Genomic DNA, 26,887 nt, shown 5'->3' on the forward strand with positions numbered 1-26,887 from the left:
TCACAGAATTCATCTTGTAATGGTAAACACAATAATAACACTTTTAATCTAATCAAACAAAGCTTTTAGCTTCCACATATATCCCCCCTTTAATTAGGTTTTCAATCTAATTAACAGCTAAGAGAGATCATATACTCGTACTCGTACTCGTCGTCTTCCGCTTTATCCGGGACCGGATCACGGGGGCAGCAGACTCAGCAGAGACGCCCAGACGTCCCTCTCCCCAGACACCTCCTCCAGCTCCTCCGGGGGGGAGCCCAAGGCGTTCCCAGGCCAGCCGAGAGACATAGTCCCTCCAGCGTGTCCTGGGCCGTCCCCTGGGCCTCCTCCCGGTGGGACGTGCCTGGAACACCTCCTGAGGAAGGCGTCCAGGAGGCATCCGGTATAGATGCCCGCGCCACCTCAACTGGCTCCTCTCGAGTGGAGGAGTAGCGGCTCTACTCCGAGCCCCTCCTGGATGGCCGAGCTCCTCACCCTATCTCTAAGGGAGTGCCCGGCCACCCTACGGAGGAAGCTCATTTCCGCCGCTTGTATCCGGGATCTCGTTCTTTCGGTCATGACCCAAAGTTCATGGCCATAGGTGAGGGTAGGAATGTAGACCGACCGGTAAATCGAAAGCTTCACTTTTCGGCTCAGCTCTCTTTTCACCACAACGGACCGGCACAGCGCCCCCATTACTGTGGCAGCCGCACCGATCCATCTGTCGATCTCCCGCTCCATTCTTCCCTCACTCGTGAACAAGACCCCAAGATACTTAAACTCCTCCACTTGAGGCAGGAACTCCCCTCCAACCTGAAGAGGACAAGCCACCCTTTTCCAGTCGAGAACCATGGCCTCGGACTTGGAGGAGCTGATCTTCATCCCAGCCGCTTCACACTCGGCTGCGAACAGCCCCAGTGCATGCTGTAGGTTTTGGCTAGAGGGGGCCAGCAGGACCACGTAATCTGCAAAAAGAAGAGACGAAATCCTCTGGTCCCCAGACCAGAACCCCTCCGGCCCTTGGCTGCGCCTAGAAATCCTGTCCATAAAAGTTATGAACAGGACCGGTGACAAAGGGCAGCCCTGCAGGAGTCCAACATGTACCGGGAACAGGTCCGACTTAGTGCCGGCAATGCGAACCAAACTCCTGCTCCGCTTGTACAGAGAACGGATGGCCCCTAGTAAAGGGTCCCCTATTCCATACTCCTGGAGCACCCCCCACAGGGCATCACGAGGTACACAGTCAAATGCTTTCTCCAGGTCCACAAAACACACGTGGACCGGTTGGGCAAACTCCCATGAACCCTCGAGTACCCTGTAGAGGGTATAGAGCTGGTCCAGTGTTCCACGGCCAGGACGAAAACCACACTGCTCCTCCTGAAGCTGGGGTTCAACTATCGGCCGGACTCTCCTCTCCAATACCCTGGCGTAGGCCTTACCAGGGAGGCTGAGGAGTGTGACCCCCCTGTAGTTGGAACACACCCTCCGGTCACCCTTCTTATGTAGGGGGACCACCACCCCAGTCTGCCAATCCAAAGGCACTGTCCCCGTCCGCCACGCAATGTTGAAGAGGCGTGTCAACCATGACAGCCCCACAACATCCAAAGACTTGAGGTACTCAGGGCGGATCTCATCCAACCCTGAAGCCCTGCCACCGCGGAGCTTTTTAACCACCTCGGTGACTTCAGCCTGGGTGATGAAAGAGTCCAACCCCGAGTCCCCAGCCTCTGTTTCCACCACGGAATGCGTGATGGCAGGATTGAGGAGATCCTCGAAGTACTCCTTCCACCAGCCGATAATGTCCCCAGTCGAGGTCAGCAGCTCCCCACCCCCACTGTAAACAGTGTTGGCGAAGCACTGCTTCCCCGTCCTGAGGCGCCTGTTTGCCAGAATCGCTTCGAGGCCAACCGGTAGTCCTTCTCCATGGCCTCACCGAACTCCTCCCAGGTCCGAGTTTTTGCCTCTGCCACCGTCCGGGCCGCTGCACGCTTGGCCCCGTGGTACCCGTCAGCCGCCTCAGGAGTCCCACAAGCCAACCACAGCCGATAGGACTCCTTCTTCAGCTTGACAGCATCCCTTACTGCTGGTGTCCACCATGGTCCACTCAGACTCCATGTCTCCAACATCCCTCGGCATCTGGTCAAAGCTCTCCCGGAGGTGAGAGTTGAATACATCCCTGGCCAAGGGGTCCGCCAGACATTCCCAGCGGACCCTCACTATGCGCTTGGGCCTGCCAAGTCTGTCCGGCTTTCTCCTCCCCCAGCGGATCCAACTTACCACCAGGTGGTGATCAGTGGACAGCTCAGCCCCTCTCTTCACCAGAGTGTCCAAAACATGCGGCCGAAGGTCTGATGATACGACAACAAAGTCGATCATTGACCTCCTGCCTAGGGTGTCCTGGTGCCAAGTGCACTGATGGACACCCTTATCTTTGAACATGGTGTTCATTATGGACAATCCGTGACTAGCACAGAAGTCCAATAACAAAACACTGCTCGGATTCAGATCGGGGAGGCCATTCCTCCCAATCACGCCTCTCCAGGTGTCACTGTCATTTCCCACGTGGGCATTGAAGTCCCCCAGCAGAAAAATGGAGTCCCCAGGAGGGGCACTATCCAGCACCCCCGACAGGGATGCCAAGAAGGCCGGGTACTCCACACTACCACTCGGCCCGTAGGCTGAAATGATAGTCAGAGACCTCTCCCCAACCTGAAGGCGCAGGGATGCGACCCTCTCATCCACTGGGGTAAACCCCAACACGAGACGGCTGAGCTGGGGGGCGACAAGCAAACCCACCCCAGCCCACCACCTCTCCCCGTGGGCCACTCCAGAGTAGAAGAGAGTCCAGCCCCTCTCGAGGAGATAGGTTCCAGAACCCACGCTGTGCGTGGAGGCGAGCCCGACTATTTCTAGAGTAGAGATCATATATTCATATTGTAAATATCCTGTGAGTTTAAGTGATGTTTATGAGTGAATAAAAGGAAAGAAATTTGAATGATTATGAAAGGTAGTGAAATTACCTGATGTACAAAATTAGTCAACCCTAAATGATTGCTCTTATTTAGGTCTAAAATTTTGGGTTCAACTTATTAAGTAAGATCCTCTTTAGAGTTCCCATGCGCACATTATTTTAACTGTGGTAGACTATGCTACACTAACTTAAGAAAAACGAGTGGCCATCATTACTTTAAGAAATGAAGGTCAGTCAGTCCGAACAATTGGGAAAACTTTGAAAGTGTCCCCAAGTGCAGTCGCAAAAACCATCAAGCGCTACAAAGAAACTGGCTCACATGAGGACCGCCCCAGGAAAGGAAGACCAAGAGTCACCTCTGCTGCGGACGATAAGTTCATCCGAGTCACCAGCATCAGAAATCGCAAGTTAACAGCAGCTCAGATTAGAGAACAGGTCAATGCCACACAGAGTTCTAGCAGCAGACACATCTCTAGAACAACTGTTAAGAGGAGACTGTGTGAATCAGGCTTTCATGGTAAAATAGCTGCTAGGAAACCACTGCTGAGGACAGGCAACAAGCAGAAGAGACTTGTTTGGGCTAAAGAACACAAGGAATGGACATTAGACCAGTGGAAATCTGTGCTTTGGTGTGATGAGTCCAAGTTTGAGATCTTTGGTTTCAACCACCGTGTCTTTGTGCGGCACAGAAGAGGTGAACGGATGGACTCTACATGCCTGGTTCCCACCGTGAAGCATGGAGGAGGAGGTGTGATGGTGTGGGGGTGCTTTGCTGGTGTCACTGTTGGGGATTTATTCAAAATTGAAGGCATACTGAACCAGCATGGCTACCACAGCATCTTGCAGCAACATGCTATTCCATCCGGTTTGCGTTTAGTTGGACCATCATTTATTTTTCAACAGGACAATGACCCCAAACACAACTCCAGGCTGTGTAAGGGCTATTTGACCAAGAATGAGAGTGATGGGGTGCTGCGCCAGAGGACCTGGTCTCCACAGTCACAGGACCCGAACCCAATCGAGATGGTTTGGGGTGAGCTGGACCGCAGAGTGAAGGCAAAAGGGCCAACAAGTGCTAAGCATCTCTGGGAACTCCTTCAAGACTGTTGGAAAACCATTTCAGGTGACTACCTCTTGAAGCTCATCAACAGAATGCCAAGAGTGTGCTGAGCAGTAATCAAAGCAAAAGGTGGCTACTTTGAAAAACCTAGAATATAAGACATATTTTCAGTTGTTTCACACTTTTTTGTTCAGTATATAAATCCACATGTGTTAATTCATAGTTTTGATCAGAATCAGAATCAGAAAAGCTTTATTGCCAAGTACGTTTTTGGACATACAAGGAATTTGTTTTGGCGTAGTTGGTGCAATACAGTACAAATTAAACAGTATAAACATATCTACAATATAATATAAATATATGTGCACAATGATGCCTTCAGTGTGAAGCTACAATATTCATAGTCATGAAAATAAAGAAAACTCTTTGAATGAGAAGGTGTGTCCAAACTTTTGGTCTGTACTGTATGTCACATTGACTGAGATTTTCATCTACCATGGCTCACAAATGTGGGGACCAAAAACCTTGATTTCTCAACTTCTCTATCACCTTACCTCTATTGCAGTGATCTGCACCACGTGCTTCTGAAATCAGCACTGTTAACAATGCCACTGGTGCCACCAATAGGCCATCCTGGGATCTCCACAAACCATTCTCACTCATTGTTGCACCTCTTCTTGCCCACAAATTGCGCTCACTGTTGTTTGCCTGTTGTTGAATCAGTATCAAGTCTTCTGGCATAACCAAAGGTTCCAATGACAATACAGGTGCCAAGATAGCCATCTGGCATTGGGATGCCACTTTTGCTGCTTCATCTGCTGCGTTATTACATCTTATGACCAAGTCATTACCTTTGCGGTGTGCCTGACACTTTATTACTATTTATTTTGTGATGTGTCCTAATGGTGACTGGGTAACCCATTGTTATGGTCGATGTTTTCTCATAGGCATAGTAGACTGCTGCTAGCCCTTGATAGCATGGTGGCCAGCCCTGTGCTACATTGTCAAGCTTTGTGCTATAATAAGCAATAGCTTGTTTTCACTGACCTGCACAGTTTTCCTGCATCAGTACTGCTGAGACATACATATCTTTTCTGTTTGCCACATATTGGTAGAATTGCTTGTCATAGTCTGGCATCGCCAGAGTGGGTGCCACTTGCATTTCCTGTTTTAGTGTTTCAAAAGCTATTTTAGCCTCAGTCATACATTTCACATGGTTTTCAATGACTGATTTCCTGATTCTTTCATAAACTCTCTTAACGGTGCTGTTTTTTCTGCATAGTCTTCTATCCAGTCTGCATTAAAGCCTGTCATCCCCAGGAACGTCATCATCTCACCAACCGTTCGTGGGCATAGTACTTTGCTGACACCTTTGAGTTGCGAAGGCGAAATGCCAATGGTTCCTTGTGAAATCACTCTGCCTAGGTATTCTACCTGCGGCTGACAATATAGAATTTTTCCTTTGAGGCTTTATGACCTCCTTCAGCCAATCTCTGAAGGACCTTCATTGAGTCTCAATGACAGTCTTCCAATGTGGGTGCTCAGATTAATAAATCATCTACATATTGCACCAATGTGCTGTTCAGTCTCAACTCTTCAAGATCCTGTTTTAGGATGTGTTTGAACACATGAGGGCTGTGTTTGAACCCTTGTGGTAAGTGAGTGTAATTGTACTTTTTGCCTCTGTATGTAACGCAAACAAGTGTTGAGACTCTTCTGCTAAAGGGATGCTGAAGAATGCAGAACAGAGATTAATGACAGTGAAAAACTATGCTTCTGGTGGAACAGCAGTTAGCAGCATGTGTGGATTTGGCACATCTGCTGGCCAATCCTGAACAACCTGATTGATGACCCTCAAGTTATGAACCAGATGCTATTTTGATCCATCTGCCTTTCGGACTGGAAATATTGTTTCCACCAATACTGCTGCTTCTAGAAGTCCTTCAATAGTTCTGCTAATGCCTTTTTCTGCTTCTACCTTTAACGGGTATTGTGGACGGAATGGAAGGTCTACATTTTGTTTCAACTAAACCTTAAATGGGTTGGCTGATTTTACCAGACCCACATCTGTATCATGTTTTGACCATACATGATCTGCGACATGTTTTAGCATGTCCTCAAAAATCAAATCTCCTTTTAACATCTCCTTTTCTTCCGATGTATTTGTGTCATTAACAGGCACTGTCACCACTTGTGGTTTGGATTTCGCTCAATCTTAATCATTGATGCATCCTGTGATTGGAAAATTAATGGATTGTCTGTTTCTTCCCATTTTGTTGTAGTAGCAACTTTCATCATTGGTCCTAAGTCTTTTGCATGAAAATGTTTATTTACAAACAAGGTTATGTGTGGCTCCGATTCTGGAACGTTATACCATTTGGAAATGAAATCATTCATTTCCACATTTACTGCTGCCCCTTGTGAACCAATAACAATGTATTTGGTTTCCAGGTTCACATTTAATCCTTGTGTTTCGCTGTCCCATTTTTCCTCAAACTCTGTGCTTTTTGAAACATTGTAGAACATTGTACAATGGTAGTCCAAACGAGGTTTTTTAGCACCTGGAAGTTGGAGTTGAATGTACTGGCCCCACTCAAAAATTACATTCCCAACTGGACTGTCATTGTCTCCTAGCCAATAAGCCTTTGCCTCATGCACCTGCATGAACATTTGGAGATCCAGACCTTCTTTTTGAACATATACTCCTTGAGGGGTACAGCAAATGTTCAGTTTCAGTTTACACAGAGCATCTCTGCCCAACAAAATTAATTGGGGTTTGATAAGATACCAAAATTGGTATCTTTATTTCACCATCATCTGCCACCAGTCGTACAGGAGCCATCATTTGGATTATTTGTCGTGTTCCCGAGAACCCTTCCGTCGATATAAATTTATCAGACATGTGGAGATGAGTTGCATAATTTGGGCTCACACATGTGTAAGCTGCTCCTATATTAACTAATATTGGTGTTTCTTTATTTTCTATTTGAATGTTTAGCATTGGCTCATTTTCAGCACCCATGCTTACAACTGGTTACTGATTCTCCCCTGTAGAGCTCTCTGGGCACCCCTAGTAGCCAAAATTTGGGGTGTTAGTTGGACCTCTGGGAGGACCCAGCCTGGCCCTGCCACGTTGTCGCCCCAGGTATGGATTCTGTCTTTGGAAGCATTGTTCAGCACAATGTCCAGGTTCACTGCATGTCCAGCATCTCCCCGGTATTCCGGGTGCAGCATTTCATCCCTGTTTGCCCACGGGGATCCTCTTTGCTGTCTTCCTCGTGCTCCAAATGGTCGTGAATTCCATGCCGTAGGGTAGACATTTACTACCGGATGCGGTGGCAGGGCGGTGGTAAAGTTTAGAGGACCCACCTGTGATGGGTGCACCACATCAGGAAAAGGTGCTGTAGGTGTTGTTGATGAGGCGTTGGGGTGTTCTTCCCCTTTCACCATTACAGCCTTTCCCTGAAGCTCTCCGAGTTGCAATTGGGCACGCTTTCTTTGAACATTTTTGTCTTGTTCATCTAGCTTTTGCTCCTCTTTTCTGTATTTTCCGACATTGTGTACAACATGATCTCTAAACTCCTTGTGTGGCATTGATGTCAGACCAACAACATCTTCGAGTCTGCTCCGCACAGGTGCTGGCATACTATCTACGATGGTATTCTGAAATAAGGTTGTGAGTAGAGGACTCTTGTCAATGTCCTGTTCTGCATCCTGTTTCCATCTCTCAAATTGTTAAGAGATGTACGTTGCTGGGTTCTTGTCGTCACCCAGTGGTTCCCCTTTCCGACCAGGTCCACAGAGGCCCAAGGAACATGTTGCGTTGTGTTTCCTTTGACCGGAATTGGCATCTGTTTCCCCTCTGTGTATCTATCAGGTGGATGAATATTAGGCCGATATCACAAATCGTACTGCCTGTCATTTTGTTCTCTGTTTGTGACCCTTCAGTAGGCTGCACTATGACATTTGCAGCCTCAGCTTGTTCTCTAGCTAATACTTCTGGTTCATTTAGGTTAGAATGGAGATTGTCCAGTTGTTGTTCTATTTCTTGAATGGTAGTTCTATCTATTTCATGCTTTAAATCAAGCCCAGTATGATCTAAGTTGATCCAGTATGAATCACCCCTGGTCTTCCAGTGTGTTCCCCATAACAATCAATTATTCTTGTCCTACTTGGTTGCTGTGTTGTTGAATTTGTTGTTGTCCCCTGCTGGGGCAACTACACATTTCTGGAAGGCTGTCTCCTTGTTGTACTACGATGCTTAGGATGTATGCCCTGAATTGCAACTGGCGAATCTGTATTTATTGGGAGTCCTCTCTGCGTTCCAAATGGAGTTTGTTCGCTTCCCGCAGGTGCACTCTGCATGTGAGGTCCGTTACTTACCGGAGACACACCCTGTGGATTAAGTGGGTGTTCTCTATCCTTCACTAGTTCAGCACTGATGTCCTGCAATAAGTCACCTGGAATCATTTGAGCTTCTCCCTGTTCTGTTTCTTCTCCTTTGTAATAAAATTTTCCCATTATATTAAGTGTTCCAGCCAGGGAAGGGTATATTCCTGCTGGCTTCAGATTATTGTTTTTAGTTCCATCATGTTGTTTTTTCAACTCTGTCAACTGTTGTTTCAAGTTCTGTCTGTATTTCTGACCTTCGTCTTTGAATAACTTTAAAATGTTCAACTCATGTTCTCTTTTTGCCACTCTTTTCTTACTTTTGTCTTTTGCCTTATAATCCATAATTCGAGTGTCCATTTGTTCACATAGTGACAGGTCAAAGCTTCCATTTTCAGGCCATGGTGCAGGCAATCCACATGTCCTTTTCTCCCATTTTTTAGAAATCTTTGGGATCTTTGAAGCATAATCTGGGTTCTTACACTCGATAATCACTGTTGGTAGATTGCTCATTTTCTTTCCCTTAGGAAGATTGTTTATATTGTTCCAAACAATTCAATGTTAATTAGGTGGTGTTGTTTAAAATATATTTATTTTCCTATAATTACTGTTATTTTTAGTAACTTTTTAAAATTGTGTTATCCAAATCAAATGAGTCTTTATTTTAGTCTTTGTATCCTAATCAAGCCTTATGCAGTCCAGATACTTATTTTCAAATAATATTAAACTTAATAAGCAATTGGTTGCTGCGTGTTTTATTTTACTTTTATAGTATGCTCTCTTAACTGTAAAAAAATTTATAAAATAAAGTAAATGCTAGTTTGTTTTACTCAAGGTGTTCTTTTATCTTTGAGTAAATTATTTGATTAAACTGCTTGCACAACCTTTTTTACCAAATGTGTGCACTAAGTCTGACTTGCTGTAAAGGAATCTTATTCTTTTATTTTATCAGCTGTTGATTTACCTAAACATATATAATAAAAAAATGTATTTGCCTTCTATGAAGTAATTGTAAAGGCCTTAGCTCAGTATCTCTTAAGCTTAAATAATCCAATTTCAGAGACCAGTCCACTGACGAAGGCAACTATAAAAGTCATTAAATGACACTTTTTCAAGTTGACTTTACAATTATCACTTTAGCCTAAGACAAAATACATTAAATCAAACCACACAGGCAGGCTAAAAATGGCACAATCAAAGGGGTTGGGTTTGGAAAGAAAGAAAGACAGTGAGAGAGAGGGAGAGAGGGAGGAGACGTACAGGGGGAGGAGAAATAGGAGGAGAGAAAGATAGGAGAAATAGGAGAGAGAGAGAGTGAGGAGAGACGAAGGAGGAGAAATAGAGGGGGAGGAGAAATAGGAGGAGAGAGAGAGAGAGAGAGGGAGAGTGGGTGGTAGAATGTGTGTGTGCGTGTGTGTGTTTTGACCCAAGCTGAAGATCTCTTTTCCTTCTCTCTTTTGTTTTGTATCCAATATCACTTTGGCAAAACTTGTGGTCAAACCAGTCCAAGTTGTAATGCCTGGAATTAAAGTTTTACTAGAAGTTGTCTCACTGTTTTATAAAAATTTTGTATTGTCTTGGTGGCTGATGTTGACTCATAAATTCAGCATAGGACATTTGGCGACTGAAGCATCTAGAAACCACCAATCAGAGCGAAGAAAGAAGAGGAAAACACACTTAATTTAGATGCTCACAGTTATCATTCAGAACAATGGTACCCCGAAAGCTATCCACACATTCAGTATGGGCAACACATGCACATTTCCATAAGCTTTACATGCATCACACACAAAACACCAGTCGACACACTGCCTTTCACTCAATCAGCGTTGATCAAAGCCATTCATAAACCACACCAACTTCATACGTCTTTCACACTCTCATATTCACACCTAATGTTCTTCCCTGGGGAGTTCAAACCTAATTTATAGTATTATTGATGTCCCAATTGATCAATTCTCTTACTTTGTGTAAGCTCACGAGTTAATTGTTTGCTTAACTCACATTGGTCATTTTAGCAAGATCAAATTACTACTTCTCCAGAACACCAATCACCAATGCTCATCATAGAGATCTCAAATGTAAAAAAGAAAACACTCCAATCAACATTGTAACCTCCAATCACATACATGTAAAATTTCAACAGCTGTGGCCTTTTCCAGTGCTTTTTTGCCCTCCAGGCATCACACGAGGCACAACCTCACCTCGACTTAATCCACTGGCTACTTAATCTCAAGGTCTCTACATACCTTTTCTAACGGGTGTTTTTTATATATGAAAATAGCAGTCTCTCTGCAAGGAGGCTTAATTCTTGGAGAGAAATCAGTATTACACCAAGCACTCTATCATATAGGACTATTCCTGTCTTGGCACCACGATAAATGCCGGGGTGTGCACAATACTCATTTTAAGACTGCCAGGTAGCCAATTCCAACTTTGTATTTTTTGGCAGTCTTCCTGCATGCAGGAAACCGTGGAGACTGTGAGAAGAGAGAAAAAGAGAGAGACCGAAGTCTCTATCTACACCTCTACAGTTGAGGGTCCGGGCAGCTGAAATTCTTTCAACAAGAAAAGAGGCAAGAACTCACCTCCTCCTGTTGTGGGCCCTGAACCACAGCTACCCAGGCCCCGCTCCCCGGACGGGGGCCGCAAATCTCTCCCTGTAGATTGAATCACGTCAGGATCACCAATTTGTGGAAGAGGGCGGACTTACTACTGAGCTAACAGCAATTAACACAAAACTCAGAGAAATCTCTCTTCCCAGCCTTCACGGGGGCAACTTTTATTTCTTACAACGCACAAAACATCTTAATCAAATTCCACAAGTTCCTTTGCCTTCAGTCTTTACAGGGTGTTTTTTATACAGATTACAAGCATTGATGTGTATTTGGTTCTCTTTGACCAATTGAAATCATCATATTCATTTTTGATGCCAAAACTTTTGGCATCCACAACATTGATTCTCAGTTGCAATTCTGGGAATACATTCCAGCCCAACATCTGGAAAAGATCAGATTGGCCTACGTGACAGTTTACAATAACAATTTCATCATTTATCTGGATGCAAAACTCTAATGTCAAAGTGACCTGGCTAGAGTCATGAGATTTCCTGGCTGAACTGCAATAACAAGTCCATCCATCTTTTCTCACGCCAAGAACTTTTCCCTAATGTAATCTACAGGTCCTTCTCAAAAACTTAGCATATTGTGATAAAGTTCATTATTTTCTATAATGTAATGATGAAAATTTAACATTCGTATATTTTAGATTCATTGCACACTAACTGACATATTTCAGGTCTTTTATTGTCTTAATACGAATGATTGTGGCATACAGCTCATGAAAACCCAAAATTCCTATCTAACAAAATTAGCATATTTCATCCGACCAATAAAAGAAAAGTGTTTTTAATACAAAAAACATCAACCTTCAAATAATCATGTATAGTTATGCACTCAATACTTGGTCGGGAATCCTTTTGCAGAAATGACTGCTTCAATGCGGCGTGGCATGGAGGCAATCAGCCTGTGGCACTGCTGAGGTCTTATGGAGGCCCAGGATGATTCGATAGCGGCCTTTAGCTCATCCAGAGTGTTGGGTCTTGAGTCTCTCAACGTTCTCTTCACAATATCCCACAGATTCCCTATGGGGTTCAGGTCAGGAGAGTTGGCAGGCCAATTGAGCACAGTGATACCATGGTCAGTAAACCATTTACCAGTGGTTTTGGCACTGTGAGCAGCTGCCAGGTCGTGCTGAAAAATGAAATCTTCATCTCCATAAAGCTTTTCAGCAGATGGAAGCATGAAGTGCTCCAAAATCTCCTGATAGCTAGCTGCATTGACCCTGCCCTTGATAAAACACCGTGGACCAACACCAGCAGCTGACACGGCACCCCAGACCATCACTGACTGTGGGTACTTGACACTGGACTTCTGGCATTTTGGCATTTCCTTCTCCCCAGTCTTCCTCCAGACTCTGGCACCTTGATTTCCGAATGACATGCAGAATTTGCTTTCATCCGAAAAAAGTACTTTGGACCACTGAGCAACAGTCCAGTGCTGCTTCTCTGTAGCCCAGGTCAGGCGCTTCTGCCGCTGTTTCTGGTTCAAAAGTGGCTTGACCTGGGGAATGCGGCACCTGTAGCCCATTTCCTGAACACGCCTGTGCACGGTGGCTCTGGATGTTTCTACTCCAGACTCAGTTCACTGCTTCCGCAGGTCCCCCAAGGTCTGGAATCGGCCCTTCTCCACAATCTTCCTCAGGGTCCGGTCCGGTCACCTCTTCTCGTTGTGCAGCATTTTCTGCCACACTTTTTCCTTCCCACAGGCTTCCCACTGAGGTGCCTTGATACAGCACTCTGGGAACAGCCTATTCGTTCTGAAATTTCTTTCTGTGTCTTACCCTCTTGCGTTAGGGTGTCAATAGTGGCCTTCTGGACAGCAGTCAGGTCGGCAGTCTTACCCATGATTGGGGTTTTGAATGATGAACCGGGCTGGGAGTTTTAAAGGCCTCAGGAATCTTTTGCAGGTGTTTAGAGTTAACTCGTTGATTCAGATGATTAGGTTCATAGCTCGTTTAGAGACCCTTTTAATGATATGCTAATTTTGTGAGATAGGAATTTTGGGTTTTCATGAGCTGTATGCCAAAATCATCCATATTAAGACAATAAAAGACCTGAAATATTTCAGTTAGTGTGCAATGAATCTAAAATATATGATTGTTAAATTTTCATCATTACATTATAGAAAATAATGAACTTTATCACAATATGCAAATTTTTTGAGAAGGACCTGTATTTCCAGATGGCTTGCATGTTTACTCAGAGTGAACAATTCTTCACATAATTCATGTTGTAATGGTAAACACAATAATAACACTTTTAATCTAATCAAACAAAGCTTTAAGCTTCCACAGTATGTTCAAATGTGTAAATGAATTTTAGATATCCTTGTTAAAAGTAGTAGTTTTGTTTTTTTGTTTTCTCTCAGTAGAGGGTGCTAATATTCTTTTGTAAGTTAGTCAAGCTGAAGCGCAATACGGAGGTTTACTACTTTTAAGGCTAAGCTTCAAACTTTCTTTTTTGATAAAGCTTATAGTTAGAGTGGCTTAGGTTAACCTGAGCGATCTCTGTAGTTATGCTGCTATAGGCTTAGGCTGCTGGAGGACATAATGACCACATTCACTCTACGCTACATTCTCACACTACTCTCCAATTTTGCATTATTTGCTGTTTTTTTCAACTTTTAACTTTATGTTCTCTCTCTTTTCTTTTCCTAGAAGCTACACCTGGCCTGACTCTGTGTCTACCTGTGACACCTTTCCGGAGTTGGGCATCGTCCAAGCTTCTACTGGCAACAACTTAATGCTCACCCTCTACCGATGATCCACTTGGCCCTGTCTTTCAGTGTTTAACCCTTTCTCTCTTCTAGACATAGCAATTGACTGAGGTGTAACTGTAACTAATTATATGTGCTCTCTTTCAGACTTTCACCTTGAAAACTGGCTCAGAGTTTATCTGTTCATTCTTTCTAGATGAAACCCCTAAAGGAGCTACATCCATTAACATTTACTTTTCCTTCCCATAGAAAGTACTCCAGGATCAGTGCTTCTGTGTTCTTTATATGTCTCTGCTCTGTTCTCTCAAACCCCCAGTCGGTCATGGCAGATGGCCGCTCAAACTGGTTCTGCCAGAGGTTTCTTCATGTTAAAGGGGGGTTTTTCCTCTCTACTGTCGCTACATTCATGCTCAGTATGAGGGATTGCTGCAAAGTCCACACCAGTGACTGTCCACTGTCTACATGCTCATCCGGGAGGAGGGAATGCTGCAAGTCACTGACTGGATGCAATCTGCTGGGTTTCCTTAGATAGAAAAACTTTTTATCCAATTTGAATAACTAACTAAATCTGACTGCACTGTTCAATGGTTAGGATTAATTGGAATGTATGTACCTGACTTTTTGAAGTTCCTTGAGACGACATGTGTTGTGAATTGGCACTATATAAATAAACTGAATTCAATAAATTGAATTGAATTAGTTTCAATATTATAAGCTAAGTAAAGACACAAACAGTTAAAATGGAGTTTAAACGAAAATTCAACATGGAAGACTCACCACCCCACCACGTTTAATCACTCCTCACTGGCTGCTCCAATCAACGGCAGGTCCGCACTCCTCCTCAGCCAATCATCTCCCAGGGCATCACTTTTTAAGACCCTCTGCATGGAAAACACCGCTCTTCTGCTGAGCTTCAATGAGCAGCTGCGACATGTCCGACTAGTTTCTGGCGACTTGGTGGTTCCTCGCACTGTTTTGTGACGAATTCCGCCCTCCTTCCTCCTTGTAGGAGCGTTCGACTGGCCTCCTGCCTTGATGGCCCCATTTCCCCTCGTCTCAGCTCCGGGCATGTGGACAGTGCCTTAAGAACTCCTCCAATCCTCCTACTATGCATCGCCAAGGTCGCCCTCCCTCGTCCATGGATTCTCTCCAGAGCTTCATATCTTATTTTACTCAGCTTCTCCGGGAGTTCGCCTCCAATTCTGCCACATCAGCATTTCCTCTTCTCCGCTCCGCCAACGTTCAAACCGTTCCTTGGCCCCTCCCACTGATATTCACCATCGCAACGCTCATCCTGGCTCGTCTCTAAGGGTGATATGTATCACTTCATTCTCTCTTCTCTACTGTTTCCTCATTCATATGCCCTTGTGTTTCCCACTCCTCTTTTACATTCAGGTAGATCATGTACTCCCATGCATTCTAACATCTCACTCAGGCTCCGCTCCAAATCCTGCAGGGGCAACTCATTAATCTGGTTTCTCTCATTTTACTATCTCCCGAGGTTGACCACCATATCACTTTCCCTGATGGCTTTAGTGCTGTGTTTAAATTATCTACTCCCCACCTTTCTAAGAATCCTCTTTGGTGAGCTTTCGGCCGCCTTTAAGCATTTCAGAGACGTCTTCTGCTCTGTTATCTGAGCATAGAAAAAGCACGATACCTATTCCTCTCTCATCATCAACCTACATTTCAAACATGGCTTCCAGATTTTCCTATCATATCACAAATCCTTCTCTGCCAAAGTTGCATCCACACTCGCTCAATCAGGACTTTGCCTATTGTTGGAATAATTGAATATAGATTTATCTTATATTTTTTCCTTTTCTATTAACTTTACAATTTGATCTTTATAACCTTTCATGCTGTATGTGTGAGTAAGGATGTGATGAGTTTGTCAGCAGGCAAGGATCAAAGGTGGAGCTGAGAAGGAAGCAGTCACAGTTGAGGAGGTCATAAAGATGAAGGCTGATTGTGCTGAACAGAAGACACACTGATCTTAAGATGGGGGAGACTGTGGAAGTGTGTTGTTACAAGATAATGGTGTTTATGACCTGTTTACGATGCAGCTGTTTTTCCCATCCTTAGAGAGCGACATTCATTGTAACTAGGGACCCCCAAAGATAATAAAAAGAGAGGTACGGACAGATGGTTTTCATATTTAGGAGATTTGTAACTGAAAAGCACATCTCTGTCCGTTCTCCTCGCAGCGAGTAAAGTAACTAATTCTTTGTCTTTCTCTTCTTTTTGTGATGTTATAAGTATTTTAGGTTGTTTGAACCTGACATTATTTGGTCCTTCGGAGCCGGATTCCAATTATGCCTGAGGATTCCAGCGGGTTGGTAGATTCCAGTAAAGACCGTAGGCACGGCTGTCTTCATCAGGGAGACTCACAGACCCTTTCCGGGACTGGATCTCGGACCGCCCGCTGGGGTCTGACGGCTGATGGAACTCTGAGAGAGAGGAGAAGACAAAGTGGTGAGTTGAGTTTGGATTAAAAAAGTATGACGAATGACTGGGGGTCATTGCGTGAAATAAAACCCTGTGAATCCTAGGCCCTAACAGGTAAAAGTAGAACGGCGGAGTCCTGGAAAAGTATTAAGAAGTAATACTAAAAATTCCGTGTTTCAAGGACGGCGGAGTCCTGTTTAAGTATTTAAACAAAAATACTAAGAAAATTCCGCGTTTAAAAATGTGTGCATGTGAGAAATGAATGGAGGATTTAAACCACTAGGTTTTGCCTCATACCAAAGCAGTAGGATTGTAAGTGACTAACTTTTGTGGATGCAAAGGCAAGAATTCTCCACTCGAAAGAGTTGAAGTGAGAATTACCACAAGAGAAGATTTTTCTGTCACCCTACTGAGTAGAATAATCCAGCATTTAGAATACCCTAGGTATTTATATGCTGGACCAAATTAAAAAAAAAAAAAAAAAAATGGGAAAAGGGGCAAGTAAAAATAAACAAAAAAATTAATTACAATGCAAAGATTGGAAATTTGTAGAAGCACAGGATCACATTTAAAATATTAAAATTAAAATATTTAGATAAATGGATAACCACATATCATTATGATGGTCATTTAAACTCTAAAAAATGTGTTAATCTACAGGATGCAATAATTAAAAGTACATTAAAAGTACACGTGATTTAAGAAAAATGGACAAAGAAGGTTATGAGGATGTAGATTATTGGTTAAAAGTAACTAAAAAGACAGGTGTGATGCAGGAGATAAGAATGGACATTTTTGTGGAATGCAGAAAAGGTCAGAGGGCTAAGAAGTAATTTTTGATGGACTTGCAAAATAGAACAGTAGGACAAAAAAAAGGGAGTAAAAAGAGTAGGTGGAAAGTTTTTGTTTTGTACCACAGATCTGATGAGGTTTGACAGGATTGGATGGGCTAAAATGAGTCCCTTTGGTGAATAAATCCATCCCCACCATGGCTGTACCTTGTGTATGTTTTATTTGTGTTTAGTTTTTATTGTTTGAGACGCCGGAGGCTGTTGATACAGCGTGTCACAGAGGTTCATGGCATGACACGTTTTTTCTCTGTGTAACCTTAGAAAATATTTTACTCTTTTAACAGCAGAACAAACAGAGTGAGGGGATTAATTGATAGGCTTACAGTTAGATACAGACGCAGAGCTGTCTACGCCAGAGTGAAACAAAAAGAGGAAGAGCATTTTGAAGAATATAGGATTAGACTGACAAAAGTGTTTAAAATACATAGTGGTCTACAAGAAGATGAAAACGAGCAAGGAGCTTATTGACAGCAGTTAAAAAATGCACTACATGCTGGTTCCAGGGATGCAATTAATACCTGGGTAAGGAGACATTTTATAGGGTTCCCCACAGCAAATCTAGAAGAGTAATGAAGGATAAAAAACAGAAAAAGATAGCCAGTACCGTTTTTCAGTATGACTAGGACAGAAAACAAGTGAAATTGTTCCTAGTACCTCAGACACTGATGAAAACAAAAAACCAAAAACACAGGGGCAGGATGTCCTCCTAAATTTCTAGGACCTTCTCTCCCTAGATAGCATTAAACCTGAAGTTACCTTACTGTTGAATGGAAAATCAATTACTTTTCTTTGTGATACCAGAGCATGCAGGACCACCTGTAAAGAAACAATCCCAAATTCCAGACTTAGTGATCAGCAAATAACAGTAAGGTCAGCTAGTGGGAAATTGACACATGTCTGTGAGTCTGAACCAGTTTGGATAAGAGATCCCAATGGACAGTCATGTCAGCTATCTATTCTAAACAAACCACCCCTAGACATAGGGACAGCTTTATTAACAGAAGGATAAAAAATGTCATTACTCGACTACAAGATCAGATGACACCAGATGATCTACATATTACCATGTGGCATAAAAATACTCCTGGACCAGATAAAACTTATGAAGAAGCATTAACTAAAGTAACCCCTACAAAAGTCATGGTAACTTATGTTTATGCAGATGGGAACAGTACGTCAGTTGCTGAAGTTGTTAGCGGAAGACACTAGGAAGCTCTGCAAAATGTGGACACCTCCACACATATCTTTATTCAAGGATAAAGAACTCAAGTGGCAGGATATGGGAAGAATAGTGCAGAGGGGAAAAGATGCCACAGACTGGTTTCCAACAACAATGAATACAGAAATCAGTGCATCCACAAGATTAACTAGGAAGCCATTATTGTGGACAGTGACAGTGCAGGAAGGGATGTCCTGCATGTCAACTTTACTGTCACAACCACACTTAAGTATAGAAAGGTGCACCACTTTAAACTCAGCAACATTGTTACCCATGCCTGAAGATGGAATTCAACATGATTGTCAAGAATTAGCAGGAAAAAGAAGCAAAAATTAGAAGTGATTTGCAGGATCAACCTCTGGTATAGGGCGAAATAGTTTATGTGGATGATTCCTCCAGAAAAGATGAGAGAGAGAAGACACAAACAGGATATGCAGTAGTGACAAAATATACACTGTTAAAAGAAATGCAACAACAAAGCCCACCACAGGAGATAGAAATGTGGAAAAAACATGGAGCTGAATTAAAAGATGAAATCTATATTTGACCAGATAATAAACCTGTCCTACCAAAGAACCTATATAAATGGGCGGCAATATTGAGCCATCGTGTTTCACCTGTCTCAACAGGGAGGAAGGGTAGGACAGATATATAAATATTATATAACATATGGATTTAATTCTTATTCAAAAAATTTTTGTAGAACATGTTTAACATGTGCACAACATAATCCACAAGGGAATCTAAGACCACGAAGGGAACAATTTCCAAAACCAATATACCCTTTCTGTCAGGATCTGGAGTCATCTGCTGCCTGCTGCTAACACCTTTCCAACACTTGGTGCCGCCAGTAGGAGAGTCCTGAGGCGACAGGTGTCTATTCATCAGCTGGGAAGCATAAAGAGGATGGTTGCCAACACTTCATTGCCTGAGTGTTTTGCCTCCGTGGTAATCTTCTGGCCAGCTCTGAAAACTTTGCAAGAATTGCTGTGAAGGATTTTTGAAGTATTTCTCTGTGTGAATTCTAACTTCCCCTGTTACCTGTTCCAGGTGCGATTTCTGCCTGACCTGTCCCAGTCCTCCGTTGTGGTACTGGCTACGTCCTGGAATTGGACTGAACCTGGCAAGCGGGGCTTTTTTCTTGACACTTATCCTCTCCCTGGCGGTTTCCCCGGATTCTCCAGTAAGAGAATGTTTCAGTTAGGTCATATTCTGAGGTTCAGCCACTAATCATTTCTCTTTGTGTTTTTTTCAGTGACGGGAGATTAGATTCACTGCTTCTGTTGTGCTTTACCATGTTTGCAATAAGCTTCTTTATTTAACAAGTTCTCTGAGTGTCTCTGGATGTGGGTTAAGTCGGCTGTAAAAATCATGACAGAACACTCAGGCCAGCCTAACCCAGTGGAGACCATTCAGAGAACTTTCGCTGAACATAATCAGCAGATTCACGCGCACGGTTCCACTCTCCAAACCCTCATAGACCTGCAGCTGCAAACAAACCAGCAGCTAGAGCATTTGGCATCGTTGTTTTGAGGTGCTTGTAGTCCCGAGTCCGCCGCACCCATTGGGGGCACTGCGGAGCCCCTGGAGGCCCAACATCAGCCACCTTTCCGAGATGTTACTTCTCCTCTCCCTGAGAAGTTCTCCGGAGATGTGGCCGGATGCCGCGGAATTTTACTCCAGTGTAAATTGGTGTTTAACCGGTCACCCCGAGCGTTTTCTCACGATGAGGGTAAGATCTCATATGTCTTGGGCTTGATAACCGGGAGAGAGCTCCGGTGGGCGGAGGCACGATTTTCCAACTGCACTAGTTTCAGTGTGTCTTATGAGGTTTTCATTAGGGAGTTTAAACAGACTTTTGATGTAGCTTCAGATCAATCCTGTACTGCCCGCAGGTTGTGGGCGCTAAAACAGCGGAATTGTTCTTTAGCTGATTTTTCTATTGATTTCCGTATATTGGCTGCGTCCTCAGGCTGGAACGCAAGCGCGTTAAAGGCGGCGTTTTTCCAGTCTCTGGACGAGCCCATTAAGGACGAGTTAGTCCTCTTAGATGAACCAGAAGGGTTCGATAAGTACATTGATTTGGCTGTCCGTATTGATTCTCGCCTACGGGAGAGGAGGAGGGATCGCTCCGAGAGGGCAGTGGGGCGGTTTCCCCGTTTCCCTCATCCCCGTTACCAGTGTCGTTAGAACCTCAAGTCAGCCACCCCGAGACCGAGCCCATGCAGGTAGGGAGAGCCAGTCTCTCGCCTGGAGAGCAACGACGACGCCGGGAGGCTAACCAATGGTTTTATTGTGGTGCCATATGTCCGGCCATTTCATTTTCGCTTGTCCTGTCCGGCCAAAAGGAGGGTCCGTCGGCTGTGATGGGGCAACCGACAAACCAATCCTCCAGTAGTAAAACCCCTCGATTCACGTTACCGGCTACCTTATTTTTGAACCATCACGCTGAGGTTTTATCTGCCCTAGTTGACTCTGGCTGTGATTTGAACTTGATTGACTATGATTTTGTTTCCAAGAAACAAATTGCCACAGAGAAGTTGGCCCAGCCCCGTCGGGTTGTAGCTTTGGATGGGTTATCATTACATGAGATCACCCATCAGACACAGCCACTTGAGCTTATTTTGTCCGGTAATCACCGAGAACAGGTGTCTTTTTATGTTTTTCCCATTGCTCAGAGTACGTTAGTACACGGTTTCCCCTGGCTCCAGCGTCATAACCCCCATATTAATTGGGTGGATTTGCGGGTGGAGGCTTGGTCTGAGGGTTGTCTCAGTTCATGTTTGCAGTCAGCCGTCTGCCCTACAACCCCTGGTGAGGAAGGTGAAGAGGAGGAACTCACAGATTTCACCAGGGTCCCCTCCGAGTATCACGACCTCAAAATGGCTTTTAGCAAATCTCGGGCTCTGTCTCTGCCGCCTCATCGACCATACGACTGCGCCATTAACCTCCAGTCGGCTCTATAGCATCTCTGGGCCGGAGAGAAGGGTAATGGAGAAATGTATTGCGGAGTCTTTAGCTGCTGGAATTATCCGTCTTTCTTCATCTCCTTTAGGAGATGGTTTCTTTTTTGTGGGGAAAAAGGACGGAAGTTTATGCCCCTGTATAGATTACAGGGGTTTGAACGCAATTACAGTAAAGAATAAATATCCTCTTCCTTTGTTAGCTTCTGCGTTTGAGCCTATACATGGCGCTGTTGTTTTCTCAAAGCTGGACCTCAGAAATGCCTACCACTTAGTCAGAATCCGCCAGGGAGATGAGTGGAAGACGGCATTCAAGACTCCCCTGGGACATTTTGAATATCTAGTTATGCCTTTCGGCTTAATGCCCCAGCAGTTTTTCAGGCACTCGTCAACGACGTGTTGAGAGATTTTTAAAATATTTTTGTATTTGTATACCTGGACGACATTTTGATTTTTTCCAGAAGTCTCGAGGAACACCGCCACCATGTTAGACAGGTCCTACAGCGCCTCCTCGAGAACACACTGTATGTTAAAGTGGAGAAGTGCAACTTCCATTAGTGGTGGTGGTCGGCCTCATCCAATCCTTTCCTCTAGCTAGATCAATTATTAATCTTTCTTCTCTATTCCTGGTTCTCATATCTCACTTTTTTAATTTGCATATTTTATTCTCCTATTTCAATTAATTTACCATGTTTTTAGACAGTTTATTTTCAGTTTTGTCTCTTTCAGATGCACCTGGATCTTCATCACTGGCAGGCATATCCAACCAAGCCTTGTCATGCTCCTCATTCAGCCTTTTCAGGCCATCAGTCTACGCTATTGGGAAGCGTATCGAAATATGCCTTGGCAGGCATAGCAATCCTGCCTCTTTGGGCTCATCACTATCTACGCCATTGGCAGGCGTTTCATTCAGCCGTCAAGCTCTCACACGCCATTGGCAGGCGTTTACAAACATGACTTCGCAGGTATCTCAATCCTATGCCTTGTCAGGCATTCATCTAGCCAGCTTGATGCCTGTCAGTTGCAGCCAATCTTCACCAGACCTGGCATCGGCTATCCACGCATCTTCAGTCATAACTCAGTCATAAGCCCATTCGAGACTAATCCATTAAAAAAATGTTTTGGTCCGGGTTTTTACTCCCCGCTCATCTCAAATCATCCATAACTAATCTCCTTCAATTCACCCTCAGCCTGGCCTCGGCCCTTTTGGGGGAAGACGTACCTAATCATAATCCTAAGATGTTTATTCAAATCTACTTCATCCTCGGTGTTTACATCTTCCTCAGGGGTCCGAGTGCCAAAGAAATAATCTTTCATTAATAAATTCTTTAACCGTCTTCTTGTTGTTTCTCCGTTATGTGTCTTTCCAAGTTGAAATATTATGTGTTGTATTTTATTTTATTTAATGGTACAGGGAAAATATAAAATCGATGGTTACAAGTTTAATAAATATACATGGTAAAACGGGAAAAGCACTCAAGGGAAAGATTGTCAACGATAAAAGGGGGTTGTAATAATTAAAGGAAATTAATTCATTTATGGTAAATAATAAGGCAAAAAAAGGTTAAAAGCAACATATTGTTAGAGTTACTAAAGGTATTTCCATTCTGTACATTTTTTAGCTCGTATGATGTGTTCACATGCAAGGCTCTGTCAACAAAAGGATTGTAAACCATCCGTTTGAGAGACCATCTTTTCGACCGGGACTAGAGACCTAGAGACCGTAAAAACTGAAACGAGTCAGCCGAGAGAACCATTTGCCGTAAAAGAAGGAGATATCATTCCAGTTCGTAAGGAGACTGAAGTGGAAAGCCAGCAGGTTGAGTTTGGCCGGGCAGGAGTGCTGGAAGAAGGGAAGAGAAGAACAAAGAGCAAAGAAAAACCAGATTAATGAGCTGCCCCTTCAGGATTTGGAGCAGAGCCTGAGTGAGATGTTAGAATGCATGGGAGTACATGATCTACCTGAATGTAAAAGAGGAGTGGGAAACACAGCGTGCTTGAAGGGCATATGAATGAGGAAACAGTAGAGAAGACAGAATGAAGTGATACATCTCACCTTTACAGCCAGGACGAGCATTGCGATGGTGAATGTCAGTGGGAGGGGCCACGGAGCGGGTTGAATGTCGGCAGAGCCGAGAAGAGGAAGTACTGACATGGCAGAATTGGAGGTGAACTTCCGGAGAAGCTGAGTAAGAGATGATATGGTGCGCTGGAGAAAATTCATGGACGAGATGAACGAAGCAAGGAAGATTGTGGGATGGCCGGAGTAGAAGAAGACGTCAAAGCCTGGGGTGTGGGAGGAAGATTGGAGAAAACCGCTGCAGAAGCCGGGCCCGGTTGTTGCGGCGGCGGGAGCCGGGGTGGAGGCAGGGCGACCTCGGTGACGGTTAGCAGGAGGATTGGAGGAGTTGTTAAGTCCCTTTCCACTTGCCCAGAGCTGAGCCGGGGGAAAAGGGGCTCCATCACGAAACAGTGCGAGGAACCAGCCAAGTCACCAGTCGTATTCGGACATGACCCGGCTGATCATCAAAGCTCAGCTGAAGAGCAGGAGATTCTGCATATTAAGGTCTTTTAAGCAAGACCTTGGGGGATGATTGCTTGAAGAGGAATGCGGGCAAGAAGCTGATTGGTTGGAGCAGAGAACGTAGTGGAATAGTTAGACGGAGCCGGAAGTAGAGGTGAGTCTCATTTCAGCTTTTAACTTTGTTCTTTCCCATTTCTCTTCCTAGAAGCTACACCTGGCCTGATTCTGCATCTACCTGTGATACCTTCCTGGAGGGGGGCATCGTCCAATCTTCTGCTGCCAACAACTTAATGCTCACCCTCTACCAATGATACACTTGACCCTGTCTTTCAGTGTTTAACCCCATTTTTCTCCTAGACATAGCTACTGACTGAGGTTTTACTGTGACTAATTATATGTGCTCTCTCTCATACTCTAAACTTGAAAACTGATTCAGAGTTTATCTGTTTTTTCTTCCTAGATGAAACCACTAAAGGAACTGCATCTTTTAACATTTAGTTTTCCTTCCCATAGAAAGTACTCCTGGATCAGTGCTTCTGTGTTCTGTCTCTGCGTTCTCTCAAACCCCCAGTTGGTCGTGGCAGATGGCCGCTCAAACTGAGCCTGGTTCTGCTGGAGGTTTCTTCCTGTTAAAGGGGAGTTTTTCCTCTCCTCTGTCACTACATGCATGCTCAGTATGAGGGATTGCTGCAAAGTTAACGCCAGTGACTGTCCACTGTCACTACATGCTCATCCAGGAGGAGTGATTGCTACACGTCACTGATTCGATGCAATCTGCTGGGTTTCCTTAGATAGAAAGTCTTTTTAGCCAATTTGAATAAATAACTGAATCTGACTGCTTGATAGTTAGGATTAATTGGAATGTATGTACCTGACTTGAAATCTATATGATTCGATTGAATTGACTTAGCTTATTTTAAAATGACCCACCTTTCACACAATGCAACAATTATTTTTACATGTGCCTTCCTCCAACCCTGTTGGATGGAATAAGGGTGAGTCAGGTTTAGCCTAAACCGACTCAGTTATGGTTGAGTTGCAAACACACCCTCCGTTTCTGCTACCTGTGCGACCCCTTCTCTTTTCCAATGGTTATAATCAGTCTGACAGAGAGAGGTACCCCCAATCCTTGTGGTTTTTGGTATAACAATTGCCACCAGTGGGCTCTACATGGACAAACTTTATCAGTTTACTATTTTAGCCCTACTATTGTAGCCCTACACATAGCCCTGTCACGATGTGGTTTTGGATCGGATCAAAGTGGAGACAAGAGCTCAGCAGGATCATCTTTGTAATTCAAAGATTTATTTTACAAGGTCAAAAAACGTAATAAAATCACTACAGGTTTCCCAAGGCAACGCGTGGCAAAAAACAAAGCATAATTATGGACGAGAACGAGGTGTGACGAACACAAGGAACCACCAACGAACAAAGACCCAAAACCAACTTATATACTGTGAGATAACAAAGGCAGATAATCAACGGAACAGGGAACAGGTGTGACAAGGAGGCAGGGAGGCAGGGAGGCAGAAGGAACAGGTAAAACAAATACAAAGGCTGAGCATGGGCAAAGTAACTAATAAACAATAAATAGAAACACAGACCAAGCAAACCTATAGACAAAGGTAAATAATCAAATGGGGAATAAGAAAACTAGAATAATCATGACTAAAGTAAACAGAGAAACTAGAGGGAACATAAGAACAACAATAACAACATGAGAACAAACAAAGAACCCTTTATTAGAAACTGCTTTGGGATTATTTCAATTGTTACGGACACAGAGACAGAAACAAAAAGGAACAGCAGGGGAGAGTCCCTGGGGAACCACCAAGCAGCCACAGTGCAGAAGTCCCAGGGAGCTGCAGCGACGAGCCGATAGGTCCCGCGAGCAGCCATCTACACCAGAGCAGATACAGCCATGGACCCAGAGACACAAGACTCCTCAAGCAGATTCCCAACAGCGCCCAGGGGTCCAGGTCCTGGCAAGCAGCCACCGGGAGTGAGCCAGCACACACCAAAGCACCCAGCCCTGGACACAGAGAACCACAAGTACACTGGCGGGCAGAGACGCAAACCACCGGCAGGTATTGTGGCAGGGAGGAAAACAATACAGGAGAGGGAGCGGTCCAAGACACAACCTGACACAAAAAACAGGCACACACAGTCATCACACATTCCCACCCTCATGCGTACACATACAAACACTCACACCCATGCAGCCAACGTAAAAACAAACCGCAATGGACGTTGTACAATCACACCACCCATACTCTATACTCCCAGATCCAGGTAAAGATACCCCATAGGGGCAACCAGCCCACAGACCCAGGAGGTGGTCCCTTTCCCTGGAGACAGGCAGACTGCCCCAGCACCAACCCAGACTAGTGCCGCCCAACTAGTGCCGCCCGTCCTGGACCCCCCGCCCTGACCCCAGTCCCCAACAACCTCCATCCTCATCTGGAGAAGGGGTCATGTACAAAAGAGGGATCTACCTGGTTAAAATTAGCCCGCTACCTGGTCCCAACCCCTCAATGAATTCCAATCTCAACCCCATGAACCCCCCATGAACCGCAACACGAATTTCCCCACAGGGCCACCCCTAACCAGGACATAGATATCGAACACATGCCCCTGAACCCAAACGCCATGAATCCGCTTCCCACAGGGGCACAACTCCACAGGTGAGCTCCATCCCCAAAAATCCGATGATGCCACCCCCACGCATCACAAACTCCACACATAGCCCCACTCCAAGCACCCCTGCTGCATCCTGCCCCCCACCACACAGCGTGTCGCGACGGCAAGGCAAGGGCCCCGCGCAACACCACCCCAGCCTCCACCCACATGCACAAACACCACCGAGCACCACGCCCACAACAGAATCCCCGAGCCCACACCAAGATGGGACAAACTCACCCGGCAAGAGGTCCCTGACCAACGGCAAGAACCCGGGGCCAGCAATGAAAGCCCGGGGAGAAACCTATCCAGTTCACTCTACCATGGTCGCTCAGCTGATCCAAATGCCCCCCACCACCACCACCACACAGAACCCTCAATGTCTACATGTAACTTAACCCTTAGAGGTGAGCGCAGGCCACATAGGTGAGGTAAATAAAATATACTCCCTCTTGATGCCATTGAGCA

Source organism: Girardinichthys multiradiatus, chromosome 24 (genome assembly GCF_021462225.1).
Source record: "Girardinichthys multiradiatus isolate DD_20200921_A chromosome 24, DD_fGirMul_XY1, whole genome shotgun sequence".
In the NCBI taxonomy this organism is placed as follows: Eukaryota; Metazoa; Chordata; class Actinopteri; order Cyprinodontiformes; family Goodeidae; genus Girardinichthys; species Girardinichthys multiradiatus.